The sequence below is a fragment of the Cyanistes caeruleus genome, chromosome 8 (assembly GCF_971803275.1).
Source record: "Cyanistes caeruleus chromosome 8, bCyaCae1.hap1.1, whole genome shotgun sequence".
Classification (NCBI taxonomy): Eukaryota; Metazoa; Chordata; class Aves; order Passeriformes; family Paridae; genus Cyanistes; species Cyanistes caeruleus.
The window spans coordinates 28,571,298-28,591,397 of NC_141708.1; the positions used below are offsets into that span (position 1 = coordinate 28,571,298).

Genomic DNA, 20,100 nt, shown 5'->3' on the forward strand with positions numbered 1-20,100 from the left:
TTTTGATCTTCTTAGCATCCCTGTTGGCATGGGACTTAACCCTGCCTGAAAGCTTCTAATTAAGAAGATGGTGCTGCTGTTTGCAGTGAATACTGGCTAAAAGAGAACATCACAACCACTGTTGATATATTTTATCATATTACTTTCTGTAATCTTATGTTCCTTCATCTCTTCTCCATTTTTAGAGATCCACACTTTCTAAAGATTCCAGGCAAGCAATGTTCATCTCAGTATTGATGGCATGACGGCTTTTTATCTAAAGAGCCCATGCCAACATTTCCTACTAACTGGTTTATTCCAAATAACCAATCCCTCTTAAAGGATGATCAGGTCCAAAAGTAATGGATTTTACTCCAATGAGCTTTTACACGAACAGTTCCACTAAACAGGATTACTCATTAGTATAACAATACATTAAATGAGATCATTATGTTAATTGAAACTATTTCTACACTTTCAACAGCTTTACAGTTAAAAGACAATACTGGGCAATTTTTGGAACCCAAATATTGATATTTTTATAACGAAAAACACTATCCATGAGCAGAAATTAAATCTCAACTTCAAAAGCAACTTTCCTACTCTAAGTTGTATATCAGCATAAACCCTTGGCTGACATTTAGGTAGCTGGTTGTTACTCATGTCTCATTTCTTAGGCCATCACCTCTTCAGTTTGGAGGCATGTAATTCAAAATGGACCCATAGAATTTAGAGGTATGTGATCATTACATACACGAGAAAAAATCTTGCCAATTCTATTCATTATCAGCAAACAACTAAATAGTAGCAAATATTTACTGCCTCAGGCTAACCCAAGAGTTTTGTGTCTCCATAAAAGAGAAATTCAGTAAAGTCTAGGTAAATATGTGAAGGCTCTCAATTATAAAAATGTAACAAAATGAGAACTTAAGATTCAACTTAATTTCACTTTTGACACCTTCTTAACAAAAAAGTCTATTCTGCACCAAATCAAGGCTCAAAGCCCACAGACACCAAGAACAAACCTGCCACAGACATGAACTTCTAACCCTGCAAGATGCACCAATTCCCCTGAAAAGTGCTTTACATCTTTACACAACATACCAGATTGAGTATCATACACAACATACCAGATCGACAATACTTACCTTAATTTGATGTTTGGCCTGGACACTAACGCTCTGCCACAGCATAAAGTTCCCATGCAGTTTAGCTTTCTTAAGCTGAAGATAAACAGCTCGACCTCCTCCAGCTCAAAGTTAAAGGCTGAGGTTGCCTACGTTTCATTGTGTGCCAAAGTACATTTGACAGAACGCGAAGTGAACATCAGGCTCTGGGTGACGAAAGCAAAGTCTCAGTGTCATTAAAGCGAAATCACCACAACGTACAGAACATCCCCTTAGTAAAAATCTCAACAGATCACTGCGAAAGTAGATATGCCACCATTATCATTCTTTTCCACCGTTACTAATTTTTTTTTTTTTTTTTTAACTGTTGTCTTTGAACACACACTGGGTGCTTTTGCTTCTTCCCCTTTTCGGAGATTAAAACCCTAGAGACACGAAACCTCACGCTACAAGACCTCTGTGACCGGGGCTCGCAGCAGCTGCTCCCGAGGCACCCGAGTCTCCCCGAACACCGAATTACAGGGCGCACAAACCACCGCAGAGCCGGCACCGGGGCGCTCCCTGCGCCGGGCCCGCCGTGCCAGGCTGCCCCCGAGCCCGCAGCACCGCCCGTGACATTCAGCCGGCCCGGAGGTGAGCGCTGCACCCGCCGGGGCCGCGCAGGAGGCCGCCCCGCCCGCCCGCCCGTCCCCGGCCTCCCGCGGCCCGCGCGGCCCCCGCTGCCGCAGCATCCCCGGCCGAGCGGCGACCCCCGCCCCGGCGCAGGGCGGCGGCGCTGGGAGGAGGGCAGCGGCCGCTCCCCGCAGGCGAAGAGCCCCCGATGAGGGGCGGGTGGCGGCGCGGGGGTGGCGGCGCGGCCGCCCCGCACTCACCGCCGGACGGTGCGGGCCGCTGTCGCCTGCCGGGGCAGGGCCGCTCGGCGCCCTCGGGTCCCGCCGGCCGGCCCGCGCAGGGAGGGGCGGAGGGCGGGAACACGCAGCCGCCCCGCGCCCCTCGGCCCGCCCTGACGTCAGCGCGGCCGCCCCGCCCTGCCCATGGCGGCGCCGCGGCCGGGACGTGTCGCCGCATCTTCAGCTTCGCACCCGTCGCACCCGTGTCCTCCACACCCATGTCCGCCATCTCCCCCATTGCCGCAGCTCCCCCATCGCACCCGTGTTCCCCCGCACCCGTGTCCCCCATTGCCGCATCTCCTTCACCGCACCCATCGTCCCCTCCGCCGTGCCCCGGGAGCCAGCGGGCGCCTGGCCCAGCGCGGCCGCCGCAGCCCGGCCGTGTGACGCTGCTACCGGGAGGGCAAGGCCCGCGGGCCGCCTCTGCCAGCCTGCCTCAGCAGTGTCGAGCTCGCTGGCAGAACCAAGGGCAAATGGGAATTAAAAGCTTTGCAGGAATGCGCCTGCGGGTGTCCCGGCCCTGAGGCGTGGAAGGGTAGAATCATAGCATCGTCAGAGGTGGAAGAGACCTTTAAGATGACCCAGTGCAGCCATCCGCCCAGCACTGCCACTGTAACCCTTGAAGCATCGCCCAGCGCCAGAACGCGGTGACAAACGCCTCCAGGGACGGTGGCCGTATCACCTCTCGGTGCAATCTACTCCAGTGCCACCACCCAAACAGTGAAAAAATTGTCTTCTGGTATTTAATCTGAATCTCTCCTGTTTAGGGTCATTTCCTCCTGTTCTCTCTGCAGACATGGCAAAGAGACCAGCCCCACCTCCCTACAACCTGCTGTCAGTGACTTGCAGAGGGCGATGATGCAATGATGTCCCCCACCCCAAACCTCTTCAAGACTAAACAACCCCAGCTCCCTCAGGTGTTCCTCACAAGAAATATTTTTAAACATTTCACAAGCCTTGTTGCCCGTCTCTGGTCACACTGCAGCCCCTCAATGTCCTTTGTAAAGTGGGGACCCAGAACTGAAGACAGCACTCGAGGTGCAGCCCAAGCAGTGCCCAGCACAGGGGTTGGGATGATCCCTGCCTTGGTCCTGCTGCCCGCACTACAACAGAGCACACTCGAAGGAGAAAGCTGGTGACCCAGCTATACAAAAATCCTGAAGGACTCTTGCACTCAATCAACACAGAAGACCAGGCATTCTCCATTCCAGTGCTCACAGAATTAATTGAGAGTTTAATTTCTTCTAATTTTCTGCCTGTGCTAGGAATTAGAAGGCATCGACAGAAGGTTCAGGAAGTTCCTTGCCAGTGAGGTGGATCACTGAGTCATTACTCACACCTCAAATGCTCTGCCTTGGGGCTTGTGTTTCTGCATCGATCCTGCTTTGGGGCCTTCACCTTTGTGTTGTCATAGCATTTCATACTGCCATGCTTCAACATCAGGTGTTAAAAGTTTCTTTTCTCTCGAAAGTTTTGATAGCAAATTTTCTAAGCTTTTGCCTGCCTGCTTCATCAAGCCTCCAAGAGGGAGGAAGCTGTGCCTCAGGCTATGTTTGTGTAGGAATAAAACCGACACCCTGTAGTTGATAAGCCTTGTTCACCTCTTGACTAGAAGCTGGGTGTGCCCTGATGTCAGCCCAGGCACTCGAAGTGCCTCCTCATCTTCCTAGACACAGGGTGTGAAGACTTTGGTACATTTGCCCCATAGGCAGCGGAAAGGCCTTTTTAAAATAAGAGGGAACGAGAACTGAAGCTTTTTATGTTTTTGTGGTGGTTTTATTTGTTTGTTTGTTTGTTTTGCTTAAACTTAAATGTACCGGCCACATTAATGCATTTGTTCTTAGAACAATCTGAAGTATAATGACTCTCCTCTGCTACAGGAAGAGGAAAAAAAAGGCAAGCAGAGATTAAATCTCTTTCTCAGAGCTGAAGAGATAGCAAAGCCAGGAAATGAACTCAGATTTCCTCAGTCAGACATGGGTGCTTTAACCACACAATCATCCTTTCTTGCTAGTCATTCTCAGCTTCTGAAGCATCAACTGCATTACCACAGATTTGATTTTTCCCTGATTTGTTAATCAGAACAACTTCCCCATTCCCACTGAAATGTCTTCCTAATAACTTTCTTCTCCAATTCCTTCCCAAAACTTAAAGAAATTATATTAAAGACTCATTGGGAGAGTTACGTTTCCCACTGCCTTTCTGCAGGCACTGGCAGGTGTAATACTTGAAGTCCTCTCTGACAAAGTGATTGTGGAGCTCCCCTGGTGCATCTCTGAGGCACAGTGGGCGAGATCAAGGAATGGAGATCAGAGAGCCAGGAACACTTGTAAGCAGCACAAAGGAGATATACATGCTGTGTGTGCTGACCTGGAAGTGGTGGAATAACCACATTTTTTAACTCCAGCTCATGCTTTTATAATCTGGAAACAATTATGAAACAGAGCTCTGGAAGAAAACTACACATGTAAAAGAAGTAAGCAAGCTAGAGATATTTTAGGGCTTTAGACTTGAGAACCTTCACTATCTGTTTAGGCATTTAACAGATTTCCATATGCTTATATAGGCTAAAGATTAAGATCCAATCTTGAAGCAGAATTCAGAGTTTTTGAAAAAGGAACTGTTACATACAAAGCTCCAGCTTCTGATTGCTTGCCTCAAAAAATGGTGTTAACCCCCCTACAGACAGACTGCAGGCTGAGGTCCAGCTATGATCAACTGCAGTATCTTATCCTAACAGTTTATTATCAGATGTTTTCATCTTGAGGTCTTCACCTTGAATTGATTTTCTATTAAGTTGATTTAAATGGACATTATATTACACTGGGAGATGGACTAAAAGCTTGTTACTATCCCCTTTGCTCACTGACCTGGCAGTGTGCTGCCCCCAAAAGCAGAGACACAGCAGTGGGTGACACCAACCACCCCGATAAGAGCTAGATGTGCAGTTAGTGATATTCACACAAACATTCTCCCAGCCCCAAGAGTTCACAGGCCAGGGATTCCACTCTAGTGGGAAAGGAAAGAAGGATTTCTCAGATTTGACCATGTAGCAGAGCCCTACACTCTAGAAAATCTGAGCTAGATATTCCTAATTGTCTGCATGACAATGAAGCTAAGTAAGTCTGCTTGAGTTAAAATTATCCTCAAAGCAAGGACAGTCTGCTTCCTGCATCACTTCATAAAATCATCTTTGCCATGATGTCCATAAAAAAAATCCTTGCTCTGTAGCTCATATGCTGTGACTGCTGCAAACTAATCTGATCATAATACTTTCACTTTTACTTCATGCATCCACTTTCTGTTACTGCATTCAAACATACTCTGCTTGTACTCAGATTTTATGCTGTCTGATAGATGAGCTATATTTTCTTGGTTTGCATTCTTTCAAGTTCAAAAGGGCTAAGCACCCAGTGCCACTGGTTCTTTTCCCCCACATATAAATAATAATGTATTCATTGTGGGCATTTTACTTTTACAAAATACTGCAGCAGATTCTCAATAACTCATCAACATTCAAGAAAAGGAAAACAGATGATAAAGTTAGAGACCATGTGCTTCTTGGGGTCTAGGTGGACTTTTGGTTAAATATATGACAGTGCATGCAGTTGGATGGTTGGGGTTGAAATTTTTCATTTCAAAATGAAATGAAAATTCATTCATTTCTCGTGATTCTGTAAAATGTATTCATCAACTGGCATAAAAAATGAACTTTCAGCTGTCTTCATAATCTCTGTCTCTACAAATATTTTTTTTTTCATTAAGGAATACATCCCTTGTATTTTCCACATTTTCTTTTGACACTGAGGAGTCACTGTCTCTCAAATGACTATTTACTTTTCAATTTCTTGAACTTTCTAAACTATTCAGGTAATCTCGTATTTGTATTACCTTGAAAATATGCACTAAAATGGATATTTCAAGTCTATGAACTTGTTTGCTGAGATAGTAGGGAAAGCAATAGGCTGCCACATAAAGAAGTACTTAACACGAGTGTGGTCATATGTGTGTATATGTATTATTTCCATCTATATTGTCCACAAGTAATGAAACTTTGTACCATTCTGCAATAAATAATTGTATAAGAATAAAAAAATTCAATTTGGTGCAAATTGAGGTCTTTATAGTGGTTCCCCATCAATGCATCTTCCCTTTTTACGTAAGGGAAAACACAGAGGTGAGCTCAAACTCATTCTGCTGAAGTACACATTTACCTTCTTACATTTAAGACAAAGTTCTTGGTGTTTCTTAACTTTGAAAAGGAATCCAAATTAAGTAATTGCAGATTTGATATATTTTCAGTCCTTAGTGATATCTACTGCTTTATAATAATAAATAACTAATATTTAGTTAATAGGGCAATATTTAAATGAAGTCCTGTTCATTGCAGTTTCAGCTGCTTTGTTATTGAAATAATTGTCTCAGATATCTACCTTGCAAAGATAATGTTGCTGTTTTTATGGGCTTGGTAAGGTTTCGCACCCTTCTTTCAGAAAAGTGGGGTTTTTTGTCAAACTTTTCTTCTGAACACTGCTGAATGAATATTCAAATATCAGTCCAGGATGTGCTTTTAAAACTCTGTAATGTGTTTTTCTGTGGCCGGCCCTGCTGGTGTTCAGAGATGCTCAGCTCAGGATGCATTAGACTGTCTGTTCCTGCTAGGAAAAACAGTGAATTTATGTGGGCTTAAACTGCTCTTATTTTTCAGTGATGCTGGAGTAGAAGTAGCCTGGACCAGTTCAGTAAAATCTGCCATCAAACCCTGCCTCAGGAATTTTTACACCTTGCTCTTTCTTCTAAGGGCTGACCATGCATGATATTTCAAAACACTACATCAGTCTAAATAATTTATACTTACTTAGATCTAAATTATTTAAGCAGACTAGTTAAACAATTTAAGAAGCCTAGTTAGAGCTGCTTCTAACAGACAGTCTTTGTTTTCTGCGCCATCTTTGGCAGCCACATTCCAACCATCCACACATCCACACCACTTTTACAAACACAGGGAAGCATTTCTAGGCAGTCATTAAAATGGTTAGGCACATTTCTATAATCCAAGTGTGCTGTCTTTCATTTCTTCTTACAGAAGATACTGCTTCTCAGTGCCTGATTTAAAACACATTAATGTATAATGTGTTTCATTTAAGTCTGATACAGTTTCTTCCTTATTTTTCATTGCAACTAAATTTGTATTCATGTAGGCTGAAAGGCCAAAGGAATCCAATCGCCTAATGTTTCCATTATTCAGTGGGATTTTGGAGGATTCTGGAACATAAATAAAACTCCTTATTTCAGCTTGATGTATAGCTATGGAAATTATTTTCTTTTGTGTAATTAAAATTGTTTCTAAATCTGGACAGATTAATGTTTTTGTTGTATTTTATAACTGAAAGGTTGACTGCTAATCTCAGAGCTCAAAAAACAGCCTTTTACTAGTGACATTCTTAAGGGACTTTATCTGGTGTGTTTGGGATTCTTTCTTTATCTGTGAAGTCATTTAGTTACACAACAGAAAAGACAACAGTCGTGTTTCTAATAATGGCCTTCAAATTTAACAGAATGAGAAAAGTTAACTGGAACTCAATGAAGTCTCAGTAGAAAACAGTAATAAAGATGAAAATTTATTTGTAGTTGTATGGCTTATCTTTATGTAAACACTGTTGCAAAGGAGCCTGCTTTAAATTAATGCTAATCCTGAACTGATTGATGTGGATAATAATGTGGGTTTGCTAATTTTTTTATTTAATAACATTTTAAATTCTACAATCCTTAAAATGTTTAATGAAGATTAAATGATAGCTTTTTTTTTTTTTTATAGGCAGTGTCCTCCATTTTATGATATCATTACAGTTTTTAATCCTGAGATTTGCAGAAGTAATAATCTACTTATAATCAGCACACAACAAAGTGAATACATACAGCTGTACATATTAAGAAATGTAAGGGGAAAGAAAGCCTCTAGGAAAAGAACAGAGCAAGAGCATCATATTTATGTGTTTTCATTTGACTGCTCAAAGAACAGCATTCCTGTTAACATGCATCCACAGGGAAGACTCACAGCTGGAAGTGAACTAAACGTGATCCTTCTGGGTCTTGTTCAAAAAATATTTAGAAAGGACAAGGCAGCTGGGTGGTGTGGTGACCAAAGGCTCCTACATGCCGTCAGTGCACAGTTAAATGTGATATACAGAGGGCAGCTCAATTCGTGGCAAACTCAGTGTCACTCTCTCTTCTAGGACTGCAAATCATCTCACCAGCCCTGAAAATAGTGTGATTATACGATATTCCCTCAAATCTTTTTTTATGATAAGATACTTTCATTATCCCCTCATCTGTTTCACTGTAACATTTGCTATTTTGCTCCAGAGGTTTAAGGAGTGCCCAGAATTACATTTATGAGCTATAATTTTGTGAGTGAGTGACAGATATTCTGTAATTGGTGAGAGACTACATAAGAATGATAGACTGATATCACAGAATGATTTGGATGGGAAGAGACCTTAAAGATCATCTCGTTCCAGCCCCCCTGCCATGGGTAGGAACACTTTCCACTAGACCAGGTTGCTCCAAGTGCCATCCAGCCTGGCCAAGAATGCTCCCAGGACTGGAGCATTCTCTGGGCAGCCTGTTCCAGTGCCTGACCTCTCTCACAGTAAAGAACTTCTTACTTATGCCTAATCTAAACCTGCCCTCTTCAGTTTAAAAATCCTAGGCCAGACAGATTTATAGATTAATCCCAACTTCCTTTCTTAGGGAAAATTCCCACTCACTGATTAGGGCATTATATGAGAAAAGTATTACATGAAGTCCTTTTGCATATTATAAGGAGCCACTAATGACTAAAATATCCTCTGATCAGTTTAATTATCTACTTCTTATTGCAGATAGATAAGAGAGATCACAGGAAAGAAAACAGATCCTGCACTGTTGCTCTACTTCACAGGGATTCTGGCCACAAGCAACCTGAAATGATGAGGCTACAAATCCTCCTGGAGAGCAAAGTCACAGCTCAGTCTCTGGCCTGATAGATGCAGATCGTGTTCCACCTCCCTGAGCTTGGCTCCTCTCTTATCCCACCGAGGAGCCCCTGCTGCCTGTGCACCACAGGTCAGTCCTTGGCTGAGCAATTGGTTTATGAGCAGTCACACTCTGTGCAGCATTCCAGCTTACCAGAAGCTGGCACAGAAGCTGGGAATTCTTCCTGCCTGCTCAGATGAAACATGAGGACATTTCAAGAGGATTCATATATTTTTCAAGTCTTGATTCATAGCTGAATCAGACTGCAGAAAGGAATGACTCTAAATGATGTTGTTTCCATGAATACTACTTCAATCATGCTATTTTTTTAAAATGTAACTAATTCATTTCAATTAACTTAAGGAAAAATACAAGCAGGCTGCTCCAGTAGCACACAGAGGTTTAAGAATACAGGTCAGGACTTTAAAAATAGTTTTATTCCATGTATATATTTGATCCTAATCTTTCTTGTCTGAACATATCAAAGCATCAAAAGATAAAAAATGAAAGCTGAAATTCTATTACATTTGCAGTATTAAATGGCAACGAAAACCAAAGATCAGATTAAAAGATGCAATTGCTTTTCCTCTGGGCACGTGGCAGTAACATGTGCACTGAGAAGTGAGCTGACCTTATCCCAAATCATGTGTGACCAAGCAGTAATTAACTGAATAACAGTGTTTCAGAGCTCTAGGGGAACATCAAGAACAGTAGCATTATATGCCCAAAATCGTAGTAGCTTGGAAAATCATGAGATACTATCTCACAAAATGTTTTCTAAAAATTTTCTTCTCCTTCTTTGATGTTTACTCCATCCATCCTTTTTTATTAACCCTGATTACTCAGGAAAACAGTGCTTATATATGAACATTTATAAAAATAAAAAATATATTTCTATAAAATGTAACTTTTACATATACCTTCATTCACATGAAGGTATTATGTGTATATGTACGTATATATGTACATCTGTGTGTACATATATAGAGATATAAAAATTATTTTAGATATTGGGAATCATCTGGAGAATGGTAGTGGATGTTTAGATGATTGAAAATATGGACCCTGGGCATCTGGAGATAAAATTTACTGGATCATTAGTGGCTGTTCCTCCACGTGGGGTTGAGAAGCCCAGCTCAGCATGGACCAGAGGATGAGCCCTCACTCTGTCTCCAGGGTCCTTCCTAACACTGAATCTTTCTGGACACTGTTTTCAGTCTGACATAGTTCACTTGCAGTGAGTGATAAGTGCTTGCTTTCCTGTCAAGAAAGCTGGATTCTCACAAAGACAAAACAGAAATTTTATTATAATACCTGCCTCTGATACATGGACTTCTGAAGGCATTTATCCCAAGAGATTCTGACAGCTTCCTGAAATACTGGCACCAGAGAATCAATCACTACTCTGTCTAGGAAGGCACATAGCAAGGTTCTGCTGTGCTTTTAAATCAGGGGGTGTGGAAGGTGTTTTTCTCTGAGTTGATAGTTTTTAACTGTAGATAGTGGCAAGTTGGGAAAAGACTGAACTATTTTACAAATGTATGCAATAAATAATAATGGTTTCCATGGTTATCAAGAGGCTCAAGGACAAATTTTTAACAGCATGACTGTCATTCTACGCTGGGAAATGGAAAACACTGGCAGACAAAAAGTTACATGCAAAATCATCAGAAGAGCTACTGCTCTTTCAGTCTCACTACCAAGACAGTTCTAAGAAATATTTTGCAGTGAAGATGTTTTGAAATCAAGGAATTCCTTGTACTACAAACTTGTAGTGTACTACAAACTGTGTACTACAAACTTGAATGTACCCTCAGAATTTGCTTTGACAGAGTTAGGGGCTACTTCTAGTTAACTGTAAATAAAGTGAGGTGTAGAAAGGTGCTGGGATCAAGCTGGCAAGCTCATGGCAGAGCCAGAGCCAGAATCCACCATTCCTCCCTGTCAGATCCATACATTTAGGACTGATCCATGCAGACCCTATATGGAACTATCCCATACCAAACTGTTGCAGAGAAAGAAAATCAAACCTGATACACTAAGTGTGAGAAAGGTTTGACAGGAACAGCTGTGAGTAAACAGAAGTAGTATTTGTGGATATTTGCCTAAGTGTCGATGGTTAAATCCAAGGTTCCAGAAGTCCCAGGGGTGCTCCCAGAAGGAGAGGCCAATTCAAAGCTGGGGGTTATCTCCTTACTGAGAGGGCAGTTGAAGTACAGGACTAACTCAGTCTGAAATGATGGGCATATTGAAAGTATTAGTAGATAAGCCCATAGAAAATTAAAAACCTACATAGAATATCCAGATAAGTGGATAAACTTCTAGGGAATGCCTGGCTTTCTTCCATTTAATATCATGCTAAGATACTTATTTGATTGCAAACATGTTTTATATGTCTGCTAGGGGTTTTTTTATGCTACATTTTTATAATCCATCACCATCATTTTTCAAGACCAGGATGGTAGTCTGGCAAACTGACTCTTAAGTTGCAGGAAAAAGTGAGGACAAATATTTTAGAGATTGAAATCAGTAATACAATGACAGCCACTTGGTTTTAATGACAGCATCTCTGAGGAAAGAAGGATCTTGGTGAAAGGGGAATGTTCTGCATGATTCACTTTCTGCAGTGAGAATGGAACTACCTGAATTAAGGCTTTCCCAGTGCATGCATTGACACACATCATTGGATGTTTGGAGTATTTAATTTCTGCTAAGACTCATGATTTTGCTGCTGTGTGAGTAACACTCAGTGTCACACACCTTTGCATAGAACATAATCTTCTTGTGCTCATCAGAAAACAGTTTAGTGAAAAAACAACTCTTTTTGGAGCCAGAATGTCTAACCATAATTAGCTCAAGATGCACGGTGGTGTCCAGAGGGAAAAGGGGTTTGGAGCCATTATCATTATAAAAAGAGATACCTTATTAGTCCTGTGAAAATCTGCCAAGATGACAACCCTCATTGATGTGAAAATTCCACAAATAAAGTTCTCCTACTGATTCCAAAATACATCATGAGAGAGAAATCAGATGGGGAAAAAAAAAGGTTTTATGATAATTTTCCTTAGGAACGAATTCTTTACAGGTATAATCTCCTAAACAAGTAACTGCACCCTTCATCCTGCCAGAGTGAGTGTGACAGTGTGCATTTAAAGTGACTTATTTCAATGTTAAGGAAATAGTAACCTGTGCTGATGATGCACCTAAATCTTGAGCAGTATTGCAAGCTCTAGCTAAGAAAAACGAGCCTTAGTTTTCCCTGGAGCTGTGTTTCTCCTATAGGCCCAGTGAAAGAATTTTGCTTTGGAAAGCATTGAAGCAGCTGCAGCTAGGAATATGAAGTGTAGTTTCTCTAGATACAGATTGCCCAGAGTGATCCAAAGATGGGAGAGGACAGAGGGAAATAAGAGATTAGGAAGAAAGGGAATCAGAAAATTACAAAATTAGTCACAAAACAGTTTTTAAAATGAGAAGAAAATGACCTTGTTAGTAAGAGAAGATCAGAAATCAGGTTTTAAGAAATATTTTAGAGAAGTGAAAAAAATTGTCCTGTCATTTTCCCCTGGAGTTGTGGAAGCCCCTACTTGCTCCATTTGCTTTTAATTCCTGATGCTCCTACAGGGGCATCCCCCAATGAGGGAGATACACAAGGATATCACTGGGAAGACACAAGTACAGTCTGTTACCAATTTTACACCTGAGGCAAATTTCAAGTACTTAGCTAAATATACATTTTGCATATTCAGTGAGTGAATTAAAATGTCAGCATGGGATAGAAACACGGTCATCCTTAGATCTGCTTTCTAAATCAGCGCTTATGTGACTGTCCCTTTGTCACTGAATTAATAGATGCCATTCCATGAGTCCTGGAAGGCCACTGTAGTTCTAAATGCAGAAATGCTTACCTGGCAATGTTGGTATGTCAGTAACCAAGGTTATTGGCTTTTTATAAAAGCTTAAGCAGGAATCTGCAGTTCTGCAGTTCCTGACACTTCTAGTTCTGTCTTGCTCCTCCAGGTACAAACTGTAGAACCAATATCAGCTTGGATAGTATTTTATTTCAAATATTTTTTAAATTGATTTATTCCAAACACGTGTTTCCTGTTGGTGCATGATGGATATGTAAGCATTTCCTCATAAGCTTTTGACTTAGGCATGATGAACATACAGAATTATTTCTTTAAATGACATAAAATAAATTTTAAACATTAGGATTTTAATTAAGGGTATGTTGGAAGACACAACCATTTTTCCTGCATCTCAACAGATCTTTATTTTAAAAAAATATATACCTAATCTCTCATTGCTGTTAGAGATCATGAAAATCACAGGGCTATCTGCTTTCATCCCCAAGATGTTGCCCAAAATTATGTTTATTCCAGTATACTATCACCAAGACTTACTACAGGGGTCCACAGCTGATGACAAATGTCAGCTCCTACAGTAAAAGTTAATTTGGAAGAAAAGCAACCCAGAGATGCGTTGATGGATCTTTTCAGATATTTCCATGATTAATAATTCAACAGAGGATAATTTGAGCTTCTTAAAAATGTAGAAAACTGAGATTATAAATGTACCAGATTAAGGAACTGGAAAACCATAATCTTCTATTTCTACATGACTTTGAAACAGCTTTAGGGAATATATGTTCCACTGCCAACATATCTCTCTTCGAAGCTAGGAAATCCTCTTCAGAGGAAAAGACAGTTTGGGACCCATATCTAATTAGTCTGTGGCCTTTTTGCCAAAATACATAACATTCAACTTCAGAGAATGAAGAGCGTATGGTCACAAGGCTGAAATGCTGATAACCACTGACATAACCATCCTTCAGTGGTACTTTGATCTCTGAGGACTAGCCGAGGACTAAAACTTACTCTGTTGCTCTTTTAATAGCCATCAGACCATATTGTCTGTCAGAAATAATACACTGCCTGCACTGAGATGTGACCCAGTTGGTGACAGCGAATTAAATCTCACTATGTTCCCTTTACAGCTCCTTTGAGATAAAGATCTTATTATCCATTACCTCTGTCTTTGTAGAGCATGTAATTTCATATGAAATTTACCATTTAAAGGCTAATAATATGTTTAAAGCTCTGTATTAAATGGTCTTTGGTCACTGCTGAGAGAGAATGAAACTGGCATTGAAAGTTCATCCATGTGGACAGTAAACAGAAAGAGTAAAACCAGATTAGTGAGAATGGGGTTTATATCTGCTCAGCAATACTGAGTCCTGTCAAATAATATATACAAGTGAGAATACATTTCTGTGTCAAAATGCAGACAACAGCAGGAGACTATGTTTTAAATAGCATAGTAAATTCTGTATTGTTTAGCTCACAGATAAACTGGGGGAAGGATAAGAAGGAAGAAATATTCTGGAGACCTTGCATCTACAAAGGTGTTTCTTTTCTTACTGAAGGGGCAAAAATCATCATTATGACACATCTGGTGCTTCCTTGTTTGTACTTAAGAATAAGGACTAGATACATATTTTATGCTTATTTTTATCATTCATTTTCACGTCCCCTTTTTTAATACATCTATTTATATCTGTAAGAATATACATCATATATATGTATCTATATGATAGCCTTGGCAACTTGTTCTTGGAGGAATGAACTCAAGCACTCAGTCCATTGGCTGCCAGGAGACTTGGCAAAGAGACACCATTGCTGAGCCATTTCAGGCATTGCTCTCAGATGCTTCTCAGGCCAGCAGCTCATGGAAATACTGAGACAGAGTCTCTCATGGCTTGCTAATGCCTAGTTTTTAAAAGAAGAGCTAGGAGACGTAAAATAAAGCAGAGAACAAAGAAGAGGTCATCCCAGATTTTGTTTGCTGGAGGAGATGAGACTGCAGTCTCAATATTCCTTACTTCTGCCTTATCTAATTGATGCACACCCTTGGGTCAGGCCCAAAAACGATGCAGTTTTGAGGAGGGTGTGGGGAAAGCAGGTGCGCTTCTCCAGATCCCAGGAATACTAACCATGGCAGAGATGACAGCAAAATTCCTTCCATCCTCCCAGCCTTTCTCAACAGCCACTTCCCACACTTTTTAATCATCCCCCCCCTCCATTGCCCTGACTGCCAGTTAATTCTAATTACCAGCACATCAATTACGATGCATTAATTTCTGGTTCCATTCCTCCCTTGTTTACCAGACATGATGTCAACCTGGTGCTTGGGTTGTACCAGTAGCTGTTTTTGTTTCCTTCAGCAGGCACCCTGTCCACCCTCTCTCACAGACCATTGTTACAGGCAAATAGGACATTCTATGAAATGTCTCTCACGTAAAAATCCAGTTTACAGTCTGGTTTAGTATGAGAGTGTCTCCTATGAACTGGCCATCTTTATTTAATTGTTAAAGCTAATGCCATTACAAAGTCAAATTAGTCTGTCCTCTAGACCTGTAATAACATTTAAGTAGGAAAAGTATTATGCTCCGTGTTCCCTCTGTCAGCTCTTGATTGCTCCTGGTACCAAGATTATTTCCACAAGGGCAGGGTTGGTTTTACTCGCTCACTATGTACAGCATGCCAAGTCATTCTTTTCACGTTTTGCACTAATTAAAAAATAAACATGTAGTATGACAAGTTAGGTTCAGAAATCTCTGAAGGACAGACCTGCATAGAGCACATCAGTTGATACTTTGTGCTCTCAGCTATGACTTATCCCTATTCTCTTAAATTACATTCGACTGGCTGATCAGTTCATAAAGTAAATGGACAGCTGCAGCAGAGAGCAGACATTTTAATAGCAGAGTGCTGTAGACATGGCTGCCTGCCAAAGAACACATTGTTAAAGCAAGCAGCATAAAATGAAAAATTAAGATATTGGCACCACAAGCTACTGGTAAGAGCTGAGGGTCAGTAAAGGACACAGCTATAATCTAAAAGATTTCTTCCACTAGATTAAATTTAGGACAGGCAAAGCATCCTTGCTTTGGAGAAGTGTTCTGCAGTGCTGGGAACTGAGGCAAGTCTCCAAACAAACATAGAAGCCCCTGTTGCTTTCCTGGCCACCTCGGCTTCTCTGCTTGGCAACTGGCAACTTGGTACAATCTTTCTTTATAGCACAGCTGTCGCAGCTGGACATAACAGCACTCAGATCAGCTCTGAAATGTACATTCTCAGAAATCGATACTTATTTTGAAGCATGTGATTCATTTAATACTCTGCTTTGGCTATTGTTTATTTATTTGGAAAAAACATCCAACAGTTTCTTGAAATTACCTCTTGACTGAAACAGATGTAGAATAACAGCAGCAAGAGAAAAGAATGTATTCTGATTCTTCTTCAGTGTCTGTCAGTGTTATCACCAGTTAACAAACATTGCATAAAAAAAATATTATTTGGAGACATTCTCTAGTGAAATGGCTCAGTATTCATTATTCAGGAACTCCAAGCATGAGTGCACATCCCTTCCTCTGGGTGCATACATTGTGCTCCAGTCTTTGCTTACTTATCATCATGTGCTGTTAATAGAGTTGTGATTTTTTTATTGCTCTCCTATACAATGACTACGGTATAGCCTGTGATGTGTCTTTATTCCCCTCAGTAATTATTCTGTCACTGTGACCTACTGCCTCTTCTTTGACTCTGATTTCTTTGCAGAAGTTTTGTTTTACTCTGCAGACATGTTTAAATAGCTTGTCAGTATCTCTATGCCATCCCATTTACATCTGTGCTAGAGAGTACCCTTTTCTTTGGAGCAAGTTGGACCTGAACAATTAAGAAAAAAGCTAAAATTGAGATGATGAGACTCTTCAATAATGTCTTATAGGAGCTGTGACAATATTACAGTATAAATCAAAATCTTTTTTTGCTATGTTTGTTTATATGGAATCTGTCTAGGAGTACTTCCAGTGATCCCTGGAGAGCACAGCTAAGAGGTGGAAGTCTTCTTGACCTGTGGCTGTTGACAAGCAACAGGCAAACGTATCTACAGATTTCATTATTTGCAATCACTTAGCCAAAACCAAAGGTATGAAATACAGCCTGTGTGTGTGCCAGGAAATCTTGTCAGTTCAGTGCAGCGAGATTTTCCTTCACAATGCAGAACAGCTCAGAAATTTCTAAGGTGAATCATCAGGAGTGTCCTTCGCTGGATTTTTATAATAAAGCAGGAGCATTACTAACACTTTCAATGATTTACAAGGTGTGCAGGAACTGAGCCTGAACATCTCTAGCACGGTATTCATTATTCATCCGTGTAAGTCGAGCAGAGCTCAGCTCTCCCCATGCTGCACTGGGCAAGAAAGCAGTGTGTGATTATGCAGAAAGCCAGAGCCAGCACTGCCACGTGAGGTGCTGAGAACAGGGAGAGGGAAGGGCAGCTCTGCTCAACAACGTGATGCCAAACACATCCCAGGACGTGGGAGTCCTTGTGCCACATCCCACTGTGCTCACATGGGAGAGCAGAAGGTGTAGACCTCCCTCGGGATTTTTTTCTTTCCTCTTCACCCCACCTAAATCCAGCACATTTACCTGTGGGTTCAGAGTATCTCATTACAATTCCTAGATTTTAAGGTTAGGATTTTAATGTGAGGTGTTTTTCTGACCTTGCTCCAGATTATTTTTACACACCAGGAATGAATTACCGTTATAAATAATAGTGCTTTCAGATATTTTGGGTTAGGAAGCTATTCAGAAGACCTTGGGAAGCTGAGTTCGTTTCAGTGGCTTAATAGAAGCAGACGAAAACAGGAAAAAAAATGCCTTTTTCACATTATACATTTTAACAGGAAAGCATGTGACGTTTGTACCGTTATCTAAATTTTCTTATGCAAATCATCTCAACAGGGTGCGAAATGAAAGTCGTAGTTTCATTCTCCTAAGCTTCCTCCATGAAAGTTTCAGCTTGGATAACCCAGTGTCTCCCTCCTTAATCAAAAGGGGTTTAAAAATGCAAGTGTCTAACATACATAATCAGATATAGATGTTTTATATCCATAAATCCATAGGGATTTTTTGGGCTTATCTACACTGGCCCTAATTGACTTTGACTGTCCTCTCACTTTATTTTAGAGCAGTCAGGTAGGCTGGGTCAATTTCTTGCTAGAAAGTTGAATTACATTTGCATTATGTTAACACAGGGTGAGGAAACAGGCTGGATATAAGGAAAGGTTAAAATCAGGTACAGAAAAATCTGACTCTGATGACACACAACTTCACTGTCCTGGGCTGTACCACTCAGGACTACTACAAACACAGACACTAAGCTTCCTTCCACTTTAAGCAGCATTATTAAGACCAGAAAAAGTGGGACAACTGAGCAGCTTAACATCACTCTTACAACGTGGAGTTAATCCAAGTTATGTTTATTCAGGATGCTCCCGCCCGGGGTGTCTGCCCACAGCCCTGTCTCAGCCCTGTGTGGCGAGGGAAGATGTGTGTCCCGCAGTGATTGAGGTCACCGGGACACTCTGGAGCCAGCCGCAGGGCACAGCCCCGGGGCACCGGGACACTCTGGAGCCAGCCGCAGGGCACAGCCCCGGGGCACCGGGACACCCCTGACCCAGCCTGGGGCACAGCCCCGGGGCACCGGGACACCCCCGACCCAGCCCCGGGGCACCCCTGACCCAGCCCCGGGGCACCGGACACCCCTGACCCAGCCCCAGGGCACCGGACACCCCTGACCCAGCCCCAGGGCACCGGGACACCCCTGACCCAGCCCCAGGGCACCGGGACACCCCTGACCCAGCCTGGGGCACCGGGACACCCCTGACCCAGCCCCAGGGCACCGGGACACCCCTGACCCAGCCTGGGGCACCGGGACACCCCTGACCCAGCCCCAGGACCCAGCCCCAGGACCCCGGGACACCCCTGACCCAGCCCCGGGGCACCGGGACACCCCTGACCCAGCCTGGGGCACCGGGACACCCCTGACCCAGCCTGGGGCACCGGGACACCCCTGAGCCAGCCCCAGGACCCCGGGACACCCCTGAGCCAGCCCCGGGGCACCGGGACACCCCTGACCCAGCCCCAGGACCCAGCCCCAGGAGCCAGCCCCAGGACCCCGGGACACCCGCACTGCTCCCGGCTCAGCCCCGTGTCCCCAGGGCTGGCCGGGGCCGCAGAGCTCCTCACTGATCCCAGCTCCGTGAGGGCAGGCGGCTTTTAAACACCATTTGTCGCTAGGATCTCTACCCCTAGTCCAGTGGCTGCATTAAATAGACAGCAGCAACACGTTCCTCGCTGAGGGCTGTATGGAGCAGGGTAAATCTAATCGGGGGCTGAAGATTGAAGGCAAATATGAATAATCTTTATCCCAATGTCTCCTACACAGCAGACTCCGATCAGCATTTTTGCTGATAAAATTGAGCTATAAATATGAAAGGCAATTTTAAGGAGAAAAACTTAAAATACAGCGGTAGATTAGTGAAACTGGAGACAAATGTAACAGTAATAAGTGCAATAAAAAAATGACAATTTGTTGCATCTTCTAGAGATGAGAGTCACAAAGTAATAAAAGTAATGTACGTGCCAAGTATGATCAAGGTTAAAGTGACACCAAGGCTCATTTGTTTCAATTCCTCTGCCTTCTGAAATCCTCTTTTAAATCTTAAGGCTTCAGTGACATCTGCTGTTGAAGACCTATTTAATTAATTAGTTGTAATTTAACAGATATTCCTTCTAACTGAATTCTTCTTCCATGGAGTTTCTACTATTCAACTATATTTGCAAAGATTCCTGCCACAACTTTTTAATCTGATCAAAAAAACCTCTGAAACTGAGCTCTGTTGTTGTCCTATTCATCCCACAAGGTGTTAAATCAGTCTTGCCTTTTAAAAGCAACACAATTTTTCTCCCTGCCTTGTTCCTGCCCTCCCTCCCAATTTTAATGCATGGAGATTGCATTAAATTTGTTTAACTGACAATAAAGCTGTTCCCAATGTGCTCAAATCCCTTGGTGCAATACCAAGATGGAGTTTATGATCAAAAAGCAGCCATGACAAGAGGAAACATGATCCTAAAGCTTTGTAAACTAATGCTTCTGTGCTCTCATAGTAGCCTTTAAAGAGTAGAAAAGAATTAATCTGTGGCTCCCTTTCATGTGTGACTTTAATGCTTCCAAGAGCA

At 42.2% G+C, this 20,100-nt stretch overlaps 1 protein-coding gene and 1 long non-coding RNA gene across 20 annotated transcripts in view; one reads left to right on the forward strand and one right to left on the reverse strand.

The window, feature by feature from the left end:
• CCSER2 (coiled-coil serine rich protein 2) overlaps positions 1-2,602 on the reverse strand; it is a 58,158-nt gene extending 55,556 nt beyond the window's left edge. For 3 of the 19 annotated variants that reach the window (XM_086900608.1, XM_086900605.1, XM_086900606.1), the window contains exon 1: positions 1,979-2,066. The gene's annotated coding sequence lies outside the window, so the exon portion shown is untranslated. Of the gene's footprint in view, positions 1-1,127; positions 1,313-1,561; positions 1,793-1,978; positions 2,119-2,302 lie in introns of those variants that run through there. The other 16 variants (XM_086900595.1, XM_086900607.1, XM_086900603.1 and 13 more) reach the window with 13 other exon arrangements.
• Positions 2,112-10,585, forward strand: LOC147651954 (uncharacterized). The gene is made up of 2 exons (XR_015290082.1): positions 2,112-4,472; positions 8,881-10,585. It is a non-coding gene; the product is annotated as an uncharacterized LOC147651954 (long non-coding RNA).
• Positions 10,586-20,100: the final 9,515 nt, after the last annotated feature.